This window comes from Lissotriton vulgaris, chromosome 7 (genome assembly GCF_964263255.1).
Source record: "Lissotriton vulgaris chromosome 7, aLisVul1.2, whole genome shotgun sequence".
NCBI classification, from domain to species: domain Eukaryota; kingdom Metazoa; phylum Chordata; class Amphibia; order Caudata; family Salamandridae; genus Lissotriton; species Lissotriton vulgaris.
In genome coordinates, this window is record NC_141695.1 from 779,706,359 (window position 1) to 779,718,554 (window position 12,196).

Genomic DNA, 12,196 nt, shown 5'->3' on the forward strand with positions numbered 1-12,196 from the left:
CGGGGAGGAAGCTGTAGCCGTGTTATCTGTAAAATACTGTATTCTTTTGGTCTCAATCACCTCGCAAATTACCTGGTCTTCCAGCGATTCTAGTTTAAACCTCCAAGTAGGAATTGAGGCTCGCTGGTGAGCCTACTACAAATGTACTAGGACAGGAATATGATCTTATATGGTGCGGGAGAGATACTCAATAGTGTGCAACAAACTATGAACATGTGGTGTGCAGATAAACAGATTTAGGCGGATATGCACCTGTCGTGAGATAGAGTAATTCCTCTCCATTAGTTGTTGCTGTCTCCATGAGTCAATGAGTCCCCATTGTTTTTGTCAGTCGCTGAATGCCCTGGCTGTCCAAATGGTCTGGGAGGTGGGTATCAGGCATGCAATTGAAGTCTCCCCCTATTATGGTTGAAGTAGTTAGATACGGTGCTAGCTGTCTTGACAGGTTCCCAAGAATGTGCTCTGTTCTACGTTCGGGGCATATATGTTTACCATAGTTATGTCACGTCCCTCATGTCGCCACCGTACCACAACAAATCTATCCGTGGGGTCCACCAATTTGCCCACTAAATGAAAAGGCACTCCCACTCTAACCTAGATTAGTATCCCCTCTGGCATGGGCCAAAAATGTTCTGTAATATGCATGACCCCTCCAGCGCCGCTACAGTGCAATACCCTCCTTGTCTGTCAAATGTGTCTCCTGCAGCAATGCTATTCGCACCCCTCTCCTGTTCAAATATGAGAACACCTTGTTGCTTTTTTATATAATATGCATTCCCCGGATGTTCCAAGATAGACATTTATACAGTCTCTGCTCTGTCATGAGGGACATCAGGAAAGAAGCGATTACCTTGCCTCTACCTCAGTCCCCCACCCCATATCCCTCACATGCATAATGTGGGTATATTACACATTGCTGCATGAGTCTTTAACTCCCGACTTCTCAAAAAAAAACAGTGTGCCAACTGCTCCTCCCCAGGACAAGCAGACCAACACCACCCATCCAAACCATGTAATAAAACAGAACTCACTAGTTGTGAAAGTACCTCCACGCTATATATGAGTAAGAGGGGCGGTCAGTGCACCACTTCAGGTATCAAACAAACCCCCCTCTAGCGTATTTCAAATAACATTAGAAACCTAGCTCATTGCTCAGTGTCCCAGATATTTGTCAGGGACTGATACCGGTTACACGCTGGCTGACTCTATAGCGTGAACCAGGAGGATTTACAGACAGGCATTATCGGCCCGCTATATTCCCTGATTGTAGAAACCAGCCCGTTTTCATGCGGGGAATATGTTATCGATGTACATTTAATGTGACCTCATATTTACAGTAAATACATCCTGTTCAAGTACCCGCCTAGACATTCTGAAGAATATTGTTTAATCAAACGGAAGGGACACGCTAGTACTTGGTGATCCGTTTCTTTTATGCCAAGGATATGGTGAAGTATTATCATACCTGGGCTTACTTCTTTTGGGCATTGTGCAAGACTGTGATTGTAGCTTGGCCCACCATTTCTACTTTACAATTGGTTGTTCTTTGTTCTCTTGTTCCCCAGAAGAGAGAGAGTTCACGAAGTGGGTGCAGTTCTCAGTTGTTGTTCATATATGGCCAAAACTTCATGCTGTCGTTGGTAGGTTTTGCATGGGTTTCCTTGGCATACTTAAATAAGGTATCAAACGAGACAGGAATTGTTTTATAGCGTATGCTCTCTTTTCCCAGTAGTTTCAGGTCAAGTAACTTGCAACCACCCTGCCCCCTTCTGGCATTGCTCACTCCCAACTTTATTACTTGAATTTCAAGAATTGGAGTGTGGGGATGTTTCTTTTTATTACTGTGTAGGAGAATTTTAGTATATTTCCTTATCGTGTTCCTGTGTCTTCCGCAGATCTCCCTCTGTAAAGTAAAGGCTTATGAACAATGAAGAACCAGGAGAAGAAGGTATGTTCATAAAACAAGCTTTACTTAAAGGTAAAGTAAGTTGAGCAGGCATAAATACTGGAGCACGTCTGTATCAGTTGAAGTCCAACAGCTGAATGTCATAAGTCCAGTTAACATGTAATGCACTGAGCGAGATCACGAGCGATGCACTTTTGAAGAGAAACATTCTCTTCAAAAGTGTGCACCATAGAACATAGAACCTATGTACATCATTAACAGTAAACAACATAGAGAAAGTACAAGAAAGCTAACTTATACTCTACATCTTCTCCCTTCCTTGCATAAATGAAAAGAACACAATTAACAAAAGATAAAACAAGCTTAAGACAAATAATAGTCTTTAAAAACGTGAAGGAAAAGACCAATTCCTATGATTCCTAGGAGAAAGGGTTAAAGAAGCATTAGAGGTGCTGGGTGTAATATGATAATCAACATTTGATTCAACATTCTGACTATAACTTTCATTAGATGTGCAAACATCTTGGGAATCAGATATACATATGTTTTGAGAACTACAAGAAAAATGTAATCTGTAGAAATGCCAAGAGGAAAATAAGAGCAAGAAGAAACATCATCAACATGTTTAGATGTATACATCTTTTTTGCTTGCTCAGGGGTAAGCTTAACAATAAACCGTTTATTCCACCACCCTTTCTTATCCAGAAACAGAGACCCTTTAGAATCTTTCAAGACTTGAGTGGGTAATGAAAATCTAGACATGCCTTTTTTGACCTTATCATCAAATTTTACCATCACCCAATCTCCCACTACAAAATCTTGTTGAGAAGAAATCAATTTTGAATTGAAATTCTTTTTTTGAATGAATTGTTGGGATGACACATTTTTTTTAATGACATCCCTGTCATGACAAGCTAAACAAAAACTGTCATTAATTTTAAGATCTTTGATCCAGGACGGGCAAATGTTCCCATTAGGATTGCGTTTCTTAAGTAGCCTAAAAGGAGAAATGCCTGTGGTACAATGAGGAGTGACCAAATAAGACCATAGTTTCCTTCTAAGAAATTCCTCAACATCCATGTTAGAGGCAATAGCGGTCTGTATTCCTTCTTTGATAAACGTGTTCATTCTTTCTATCAAACCATTTGAGGAAGGCGAGTAGAGAGCCACCCTCAAATGTTTAATATCATGAAATTTGAGAAAACTCTCAACCATGGATGAACAAAAATGTGAGCCATTATCGCTTACAATTTCTGTAGGTGGACCTTCAGAAAGGAATATTCTTTTTGAAAATTGAATAACAGTTAATGAATTCGGGTTTTCGCAGAAATCAAATTCACACCATTTAGAATGATAATCAATTAATGCAATGATGTATCGTTTGCTATTAGGTAAAATAATGAAAGGACCTGAAAAATCAATGGCTAATTTATGCCAAGCTTCTTTTGGCAAAGGAACAGTATGCAAGGGCACTGAGGTACTTTCCAATGTTTATCCGAAATTAAACATGTGGAACATTGATTAGTCCATGAGGTGACATCTCTATCAAGCCCGGGCCACCAGAAATGTTCCTTTATTTTCCTGGAAGTACCACCAATTCCCAAATGTCCCTGATGGGCTGAATCAAAAATTATTTTTCTTATGTCAAAGGGAGGTACACATAGATCACCTCTGAAAATAACATCATTGATAATTGAAAGTTCATCTGAAATTTGTGAATAAACATTTATGGAAGCTGGTAGAGCACGAATTTTAGGCCAACCTGAAACAATCAAGTTTTTTACAGAAACTAAGATTGTGTGGTTAGAATAGCTTTTAAGCCATTCAGCTTCAGAAATGGAAAAAGGTGATAACACTAGCTCCTCTATTGAAGCCACTACACACTCTATTTCATCGTCTTCACATGTTCTATCATCAACATTCTCAAAACTAAGTCTCGAGAGAGCATCCGCTCTTAAATTGTTTCCTCCTGAAATATGTTTAATAGTGAAATTATACTCATGGAGCCTTGACAAAATCCTGACCAATCTGGCAGAAGCCTTACCTGTTCCGTTACCACTAATAAGATTTAAAAGTGGTTTGTGGTCACTAAGAAGTGTAAAATGTGAACCCCAAATATACATTTTGAACTTTTCTATAGCCCAGGAAAAGGCAAGAGCCTCCCTCTCGATAGTACTGCAGTTTGATTCAGCACTATTAAGAGATTTTGATGCAAATCCCACGGTAAATTATTTGTATCCATCCTGTTGACAAAGTACTGCCCCCAAACCTCTCTGACTTGCATCTACTGAAATGATGCATTTTAAATTTGGATTGAAAGAAGACAAGGCTGGTGCTTCAATAATAACTTGCTTCACCAGATTAAAAGCACAGTTGGCTTCATCAGACCATATGAACTTTACTTCTTTTTTAAGTAGCGCACGAAGAGGTTGAACTATTTGTGAGTAATTTTGTATGAAACAAGCATAATACTCTGCTAAACTTAAGAATGATTTTAATCTATCCTTATCTTTGAGAACAGAAACATCTGAAATAGCTTTAGTTAAGCAAACTTTGGGTTTAATACCTTCTAGGGAGATGCTATGTCCGAGATAATCCAACTTTTTGACCATAAATTTGCATTTCTTCTTTCCAAGAGTTATGCCAACCTCTTTAGGTTTAAAGCATTTTATTGAAAGAGTGCAAAGAAAGAGAAAACATTTGAGCAATGGTTACAGTGCTATGTGCCATGGGGCCAGTCCCAAAGGAGTGCGTAATATCCCAAGTTCTTTTAACAGGGGCCCTTTCGGCTCCGCTCTCGCATGCTCAGTCAAGGATCAAAACACAAAAGTAGAGTTATCCCTCTGTACCCCTCCTATTTTTGTAAAACTACCCCCCTAACTCCCTCACCCTCCCTTTCCCCTCCCAACCCTTCCCCACCCCATCCAGTGCCTTTCTTGCCTCCTGTTTCGTTTCTCTACCACCGCCCATCCTCACCGACCATGCCCGATCAGTTGACCGCTAAGCAGTGTGATCCATCGGTGGTGTTAGTCTCAGTAATCTTAGGTACCTCGGGCAGGTGAGCTCTCTGAATTCCGTGGTTAGCAGTGCATGGAATGGTTGCCACAGCTCCTCAAATTGTTCCACCTCCCCAGCCACCATGAGTGATAATTTTTCCATGCCCAAGACATGCCACAGTCTGTGTAGCGAACCCGTAGTGGAGGGGGTGACGGTCATGCGCCAATGTATTAGGATGTTTTGAACTGCTGAGCCCAGCGCTATAGCAATTTGCATACCTCTACGGGATTTCAGTGGGTACATTAAACCATTTGGAAGACCCAACAGGATGTATGCCGGAAGGCGGGGCAGCTCTATTTCGAAGTGCGCATCGATCTCGTCAATCACCTCTTTTCAATAAGAGTGTAGCAGCGGGCAATCCCATAAAACATGTGTAAGGGTGCCTATCTGCCCACACTCCCGCCAACAGGTGTTCTCAACATGCCGATTCATCTCGTGCAGCCGTTTTGTGGTGTAATACCAATATGTGGATACCTTGGTGAATGTTTCGGTGAGTCCTATATGATATGCAGAATGCCTTGCACGATACGAAATCTGGTCCCACTCTTTATGGCGTAGTGTCCTGCCCAGTTCCCGGTTCCATCGTTCTCTGCCAGGGTTATGAAATTGGAATGGGGGAGGCTGTAACAGCCTGTAGAGATCCGTGATTAGCTTCGCGTCTGAAGTGCGTGTTACCAACCATTTTTCGTATGGCAGCAACTTCCTGTCAGCCGACTCTCTCACCTGTGGCTGCAGCGCCCAGTGCTGCACCTGCCAATAGCGCATCCTGTCCGTTTCGGACAACTGATAATCCTCTTTGAGACTCTGAAAGGGGAGGATCCCTTCCCCATCATACAATTGGAAGAGCGCCCTACATCCGGCTACTCGCCAGTGCGTGAAGGCTCCCGGCTCCGTCCCTGGTGTAAAGTCCGGGTTGTCCACTATAGGTGTGAACGGTGAGGGGAACGTGGTGAGGTCGTGAAGCTTGTTGGTGGCATCCCATACCTTCAACGGGACTCGTGTGACATAGGACGCGTAAAGGTTAGGAGGGCGGTGTGCCCTACGCAGGAAGGGCACCTCCTGTAGAGGACGGCCCGCAACCACCTGGTCCTGGAATAGCCAGTGCTTGTCCGACTCCCACTTGCTCCACTCCACCAGGTTCCGCAGCTGCGCTGCTTGAAAATATTTGCGTAGGTCCGGAATACCTAGTCCCCCTGACTCAGGAGCCAGTGTAGAGAGAACTCACTTTATCCTCGGTTTGCGGCCTTGCCAGATGAAGCGGGCTAGGTCCGCCTGTGTCTGTTGGATCCACCCCTTGGGCGGTTGGAGCGGCAGTGCCCGGAACAGGTACAGTACCTGGGGTAAGATCGTCATCTTGACCGCCGCCACTCTGCCAAGCCAGGATATCATGCTCTTGCCCCATCTCCCCAGTTCCCCTTTGATCTTCTTGCCCAGAGCCGCATAATTAGCGGTCACCATTGCCGGCAGCGTAGGCGCTAGCAGGATACCCAGGTACTGCACTTGGTGCGACGACCAATGCATGAGGAAGAGCCCCTGCAACTCCGATCTCGTGGCAGCCGCCAGGGAGACGTCTAGTGTAACTGACTTTCCCATGTTCATTCTAAATCCCGCCACCGTCGAGAAAGCCTCTAATTCTCCAATGCACGCTGGGAGTGCACGTCTCGGGTCTTCTAGGGTCAGTATCACATCGTCCGCATAAAGGCTGACCGTATGGATATATCCTCCCATCTTTACGCCTGTCGCTCCTGGGTTCTGGCGTATTCTCTGGGCGAACGGTTCCATATATAGGGCGAAGAGTAGCGGGGACAACGGGCAGCCCTGTCTGGTGCCTCTCTCGATAGTGAACTGCTGGGAGCTACAACCGTTCACCCGTACCACCGCTGATGGGAACCTATAGCAATTGAACACGAAAGAGCGAAATTTCTCTCCTATACCCATTTTCTCCAACACCCGTTCTAAATAAGGCCAGTGTACCCGGTCAAATGCCTTCTCAGCATCGACTGACAACAGCATTCTCTCCCCAGGGATTCGGGAGGCCTTCTCCAAGATGTGTACCACTCTCAAGGTGTTATCCACCGTCTGTCTCCCAGGCACAAAGCCGGCCTGGTCCTGTTCCACCAGTCCCGGCAGGTGGAGCGCCAGTCTAGCAGCAAGAATCCCTGTGTACAGTTTGAGGTCAACATTTAGGAGGGAGATCGGCCGATACGAACTGCATTGGGTCCGGTCTTTCCCCGGTTTGGGTATGACCGACACTGTGGCTTGTAGGAGATCAGGCGGAATAGCTGCCGGGGTGGAGAATGAGTTAAAAAGTCTAGCGAGAATGGGTGCCAGCGTGGTGCCGAACGTTTTATAAAAGAGTGTGGTGTAGCCGTCTGGGGCCTTCCCATGCTTGAGTCTGGAGATGGCTGTCCGCCCTGATTGCTTCGGAAGCGGACGCTCCCCACGACCCCTGGTCCACCTGGGTATCGTTAATACTCTATTTCACCGGCCACTGCATTGCTCTGCATTTAAAAGTTATTGTGCTGCTCGCGTTGCCTCCCCAGCTGCCACTGCATTGCTCTGCATTTTAAAGTCTTTATGCTGCTCGCGTTGCCTCCCCAGCTGCCACTGCATTGCTCTGCATTCTAAAGTCATTGTGCTGCTTCGCGTTGCCTCCCCAGCTGCCACTGTATTGCTCTGCATATTAAAGTTATAGTGCTGCTCGCGTTACCTCCCCAGCTGCTTCCGCCATCATAGCGCTCACTATTCAGCGTTTTTTTTAGTAGTGGGCTGCTCGCTTTATTGGGCCATATTTATATTTATATTTATTTATTTCGCATTGCCCCCGCTGTATAAAGTTTGCCCGCTTTGCCTATTTGTCCCAGTGCCCCCTCCTACAACACATACAATTATGGGGGACCCTAGGGCTAATTTAATGACCAGCTCTGAGTACATGCCCTATCAAATACTCATCACAAAAAGGGTATCAGAGGGTCAGAATTTCTACAAGTGATTATTGGAGACAAGGGTAGTGAGTTATTACCACTAGCCATACAACAGATCTTTTTAGTGAAAATAACAAGAGCCAGGTCAGGTCAGTGTCTGGTCTCTAGCACCCATCAGTCACCACTCGGAACCGCCCTTCATCATTTGGGGCTCCGAGGACCAACACAGCACCTGATCTTATCTCTAACAGGAAAGGGCTGACCTTCCTGTAGGCAGGGCGCGGTCGCTTTCAGTTGGAAAGATATGTATGAGTGATGTAACTGACGGGGTGACAAGTGCAGTGCAAAGAACAAGGTGATATCAAAGGATAAAGAAAAAGTGAATAAAATTGGTTTAGGAAGCAAAACATTTTTTAATTGGATATAGCTCCCAATACCAATATTAAAAATAGCCAAGACAGGGAAAAATATATAAACTGTCTAGTGGTGGAACGTGGTCAACATGTTTCAGCAAATAATGGCCAAGTGGCCTTGCTTTCTTCAGGACCTTAAAATGACGCTACTGCAAACAAAAAAAAACCAAAGTGTGAAGAAGTGTTTTTTAAAATTTCCGAACAACTTAGATACTGATACATATGTCACCTGGACCTCCTAGGTGTACTTGTTCCGCCATCATAGCGCTCACTATTCAGCCGTTTTTGGTGTAGTGGGCTGCTCGCTTTATTGGGCCATATTTATATTTATATTTATCTATTTCGCATTGCCCCCGCTGTATAAAGTTTGCCCGCTTTGCCTATTTGTCCCAGTGCCCCCTTCGACAGCGTAACCCTGTGTGTGCCTCGGCCTCCTCTACTTTCGTTTCACCAGCCATCTTGTTGTTGTGCATCGGAGCCCATCCCCTCCACCACGATCCCGCCTCCCAGCAGCCCCTCCCTCGCCCCTCCCCTTCCACTATCCACTTATGACAGATGCATTTGCGCGCAGCGTTCACGCGCAGCGATCGCGCCCCATGCGCGCCGAAGGTGCGCCAAAGGTAAGCCTGTCTACGCCCGTCCGCGCCTGGATCGCGCCCAGCGCCACACCCCCTGGCCCCCGCAAACCGCACTCCTCCCGCATAACGTATGACGTCGCCACCCTCCTAGCCCTTCAACCCGGACGCACACCACAATGCTACGAGGCTGCCCCAGGACGTAACCACGGTCCCTTTGCCTGCCACTCCTGCAAGTTCGCCTGCATCAAGACCCACACCAAATCCACTAACTCCAAACACAGCTCCAACCCTAACCACCTGAAGTGCATCCTGCTGAACACCCGCTCGGTCCACAGACACGGCACTGAACTCTGGGACCTACTGGACACTGCTTCACCGGACATCGCCTTCCTTACAGAAACCTGGATGAACGCCTCTTCAGCGCCCGACATCGCCATAGCCATCCCAGACGCTTACAAGATCATCCGAAAAGACCGCACCAACCAAACAGGAGGAGGCATCGCCATCGTCCATAAGAACTCCATCAGAATCACGACCAGCCTCGACGATAAACTTGTAACCGCCGAACACCTCCACTTTCAGATCCACACTGACCCCAGGACCACACTTAGAGGCACCCTCATCTACAGACCCCCAGGAACCCGTAAACAATTCAGCGAAGACATCACTGACTTCATCAGCCCACATGCCCTCGCCTCCGAGAACTACATTCTACTGGGAGACCTCAACTTCCATCTGGAAAAGAAAAACGATGGCAACACCACCACCCTCCTGGACAATCGGGCCAATCTTGGTCTCAAACAACTTGTTGACACCCCCACTCATATATCATATAGCCGGACATACGCTCGACCCAATCTTCACCTCCAGCAAACACATCTCCTTCGATCACACCACAGCTCTCCATTGGACGGACCACAGCTGCGTTCACTTCAGCTACAAAACTACCTCGACCCACAACCCCCCACAACCTATTCCACGAAGAAACTGGAACAAAATCACCACCGACCAACTCCTCACATCGCTCAAACAAAACCCTCCCGGCCTCTCATCGGACCCAAACCAAGCGGCCACCAAATTTAAACAATGGATCACTCACAGCGCTGATGAACTAGCACCCTTGAAAAACCAACACACCAAACAGAGTAGCAAAAAGGCTCCCTGGTTCAACGAGGAACTCAAGAAATCCAAGAAACTATGCCGTACTCTCGAGAAAACATGGAGAAAAAACCCAACCACTGACAACCTAACCACCTTCAAGACAGCCATCTGCAAACACCACCAATCGATCCGATCCACAAAGAAATCAGCATTCAAGGATCGACTCGACAACAACGCCCAAAACAGCAAGGAACTATTCAACATCGTCAAAGAATTTACCACCCCCCCCCGCAGCCTCAAACGACATTACCCCATCCCAAGACCTCTGCGACTCGTTATCCTCTTTCTTCCACAACAAAATCGCCGACATACATAACAGCTTTGAGAACACTTCCAAAGAACAGCCCACTCCACCTACCTCCGAACCTAAACCGCCCTCTAACATCCTTAACGCCTGGAACCCAATCACCACTGAAGACACCATCCGCCTAATGAACTCCATCCACTCAGGCTCGCCAACCGACCCCTGTCCCCACTACATCTTCAACAAAGCAGACTCCATCATCGCACCCTATCTCCGTGATGTCATCAACTGCTCCTTCAACTCCACTACCTTCCCAGAAAGCTGGAAACACGCCGAACTCAGCGCCCTCCTGAAGAAACCCACAGCAGACCCCTCTGAACTTAACAACTACCGCCCCATCTCCCTCCTCCCATTCCCTGCCAAAGTCATTGAGAAAACCATCAACAGACAGCTCGCCGCCTTCCTTGAATCCAACAACTCACTCGACCCCTCATAGTCCAGCTTTCGAGCCAAACACAGCACCGAAACCGCCCTCATCGCAGCTACAGACGACATCAGAACACTACTGGACAACGGAGAAACAGTCGCCCTCATCCTACTCGACCTCTCCGCCGCCTTCGACACAGTCTGTCATAACACCCTCATACAACGCCTCAGCAACATCGGCATACAAGGAAAAGCCTTGGACGGATCATCTCGTTCCTCGACGGGAGAACCCAGAGAGTCCGACTCCCCCCTTTCAAATCAGAGGCCACCGAAGTCATCTGCGGAGTACCACAAGGATCATCACTCAGTCCCACCCTCTTCAACGTTTACATGAGTCCCCTCGCGTCCATCGCGAGACAACACAACCTTAACATCATCTCTTACGCTGACGACACCCAGCTGATCCGTTCCCTTACCAAAGACCCTAACACCGCCAAAACCAATCTTCATGAAGGCATGAAAGAAGTAGCCGAATCGATGAAAAACAGCTGCCTAAAACTTAATTCAGACAAAACGGAAGTCCTCATCCTAGGATCATCCCCCTCTGCTTGGGACGACTCATGGTGGCCATCGGCCCTGGGCACGGCACCCATACCCACAGACCACGCACGTAACCTAGGTTTCATCCTAGACTCCTCCCTCTCGATGACCAGAAAAGTCAACGTCGTCTCATCCTCTTGCTTCAACATACTTCGTATGCTCAAAAAAATCTTTCATTGGATCCCCACCGAAACAAGAAAGACGTTCACCCACGCATTGGTCACTAGCCGACTGGACTATGGAAACACCCTCTACGCCGGAACCACAGCCAAATTACAGAAAAAACTCCAACGCATCCAAAACGCATCAGCCAGACTCATTTTGGACATCCCGCGCCAAGCTCACAATACCGGACACCTGAAAGACCTCCACTGGCTTCCCGTCAACAAGAGAATAACGTTCCGTCTCCTCACCCACGCACACAAGGCCCTCTACAAACTAGGACCTGAATGCCTCATCACACGACTGTCCTTCTACACACCGACCCGCCAACTGAGATCCTTCAATCAAGCCCTCGCCGCAGTTCCGCGCATCCATAGATCCACCATGGGAGGAAGATCCTTCTCCTACTTGGCGGCCAAAACCTGGAATTCCCTCCCCACTCATCTGCGCCTTCCCCACAATCACATTTCCTTCAGTAAGGAACTTAAAACCTGGCAATTCGATAAATAATGCACCCCCTACCCCAAGCGCCTTGAGACCCTCTGGGTGAGTAGTGCGCTATACAAATTCCTGAACTTGAACTTGAACTTGAACCTCCTCGACCCGGATCTCTCTTTCTAAATACTCTGCTTGCGTCGGTGCCAGAGATGAGAGGGTGACCGAATTCAGATAATCCTCCGTTTCTCGCGTCGCCAGATGGTCCCCTGTGTATAACTCGGCATAGA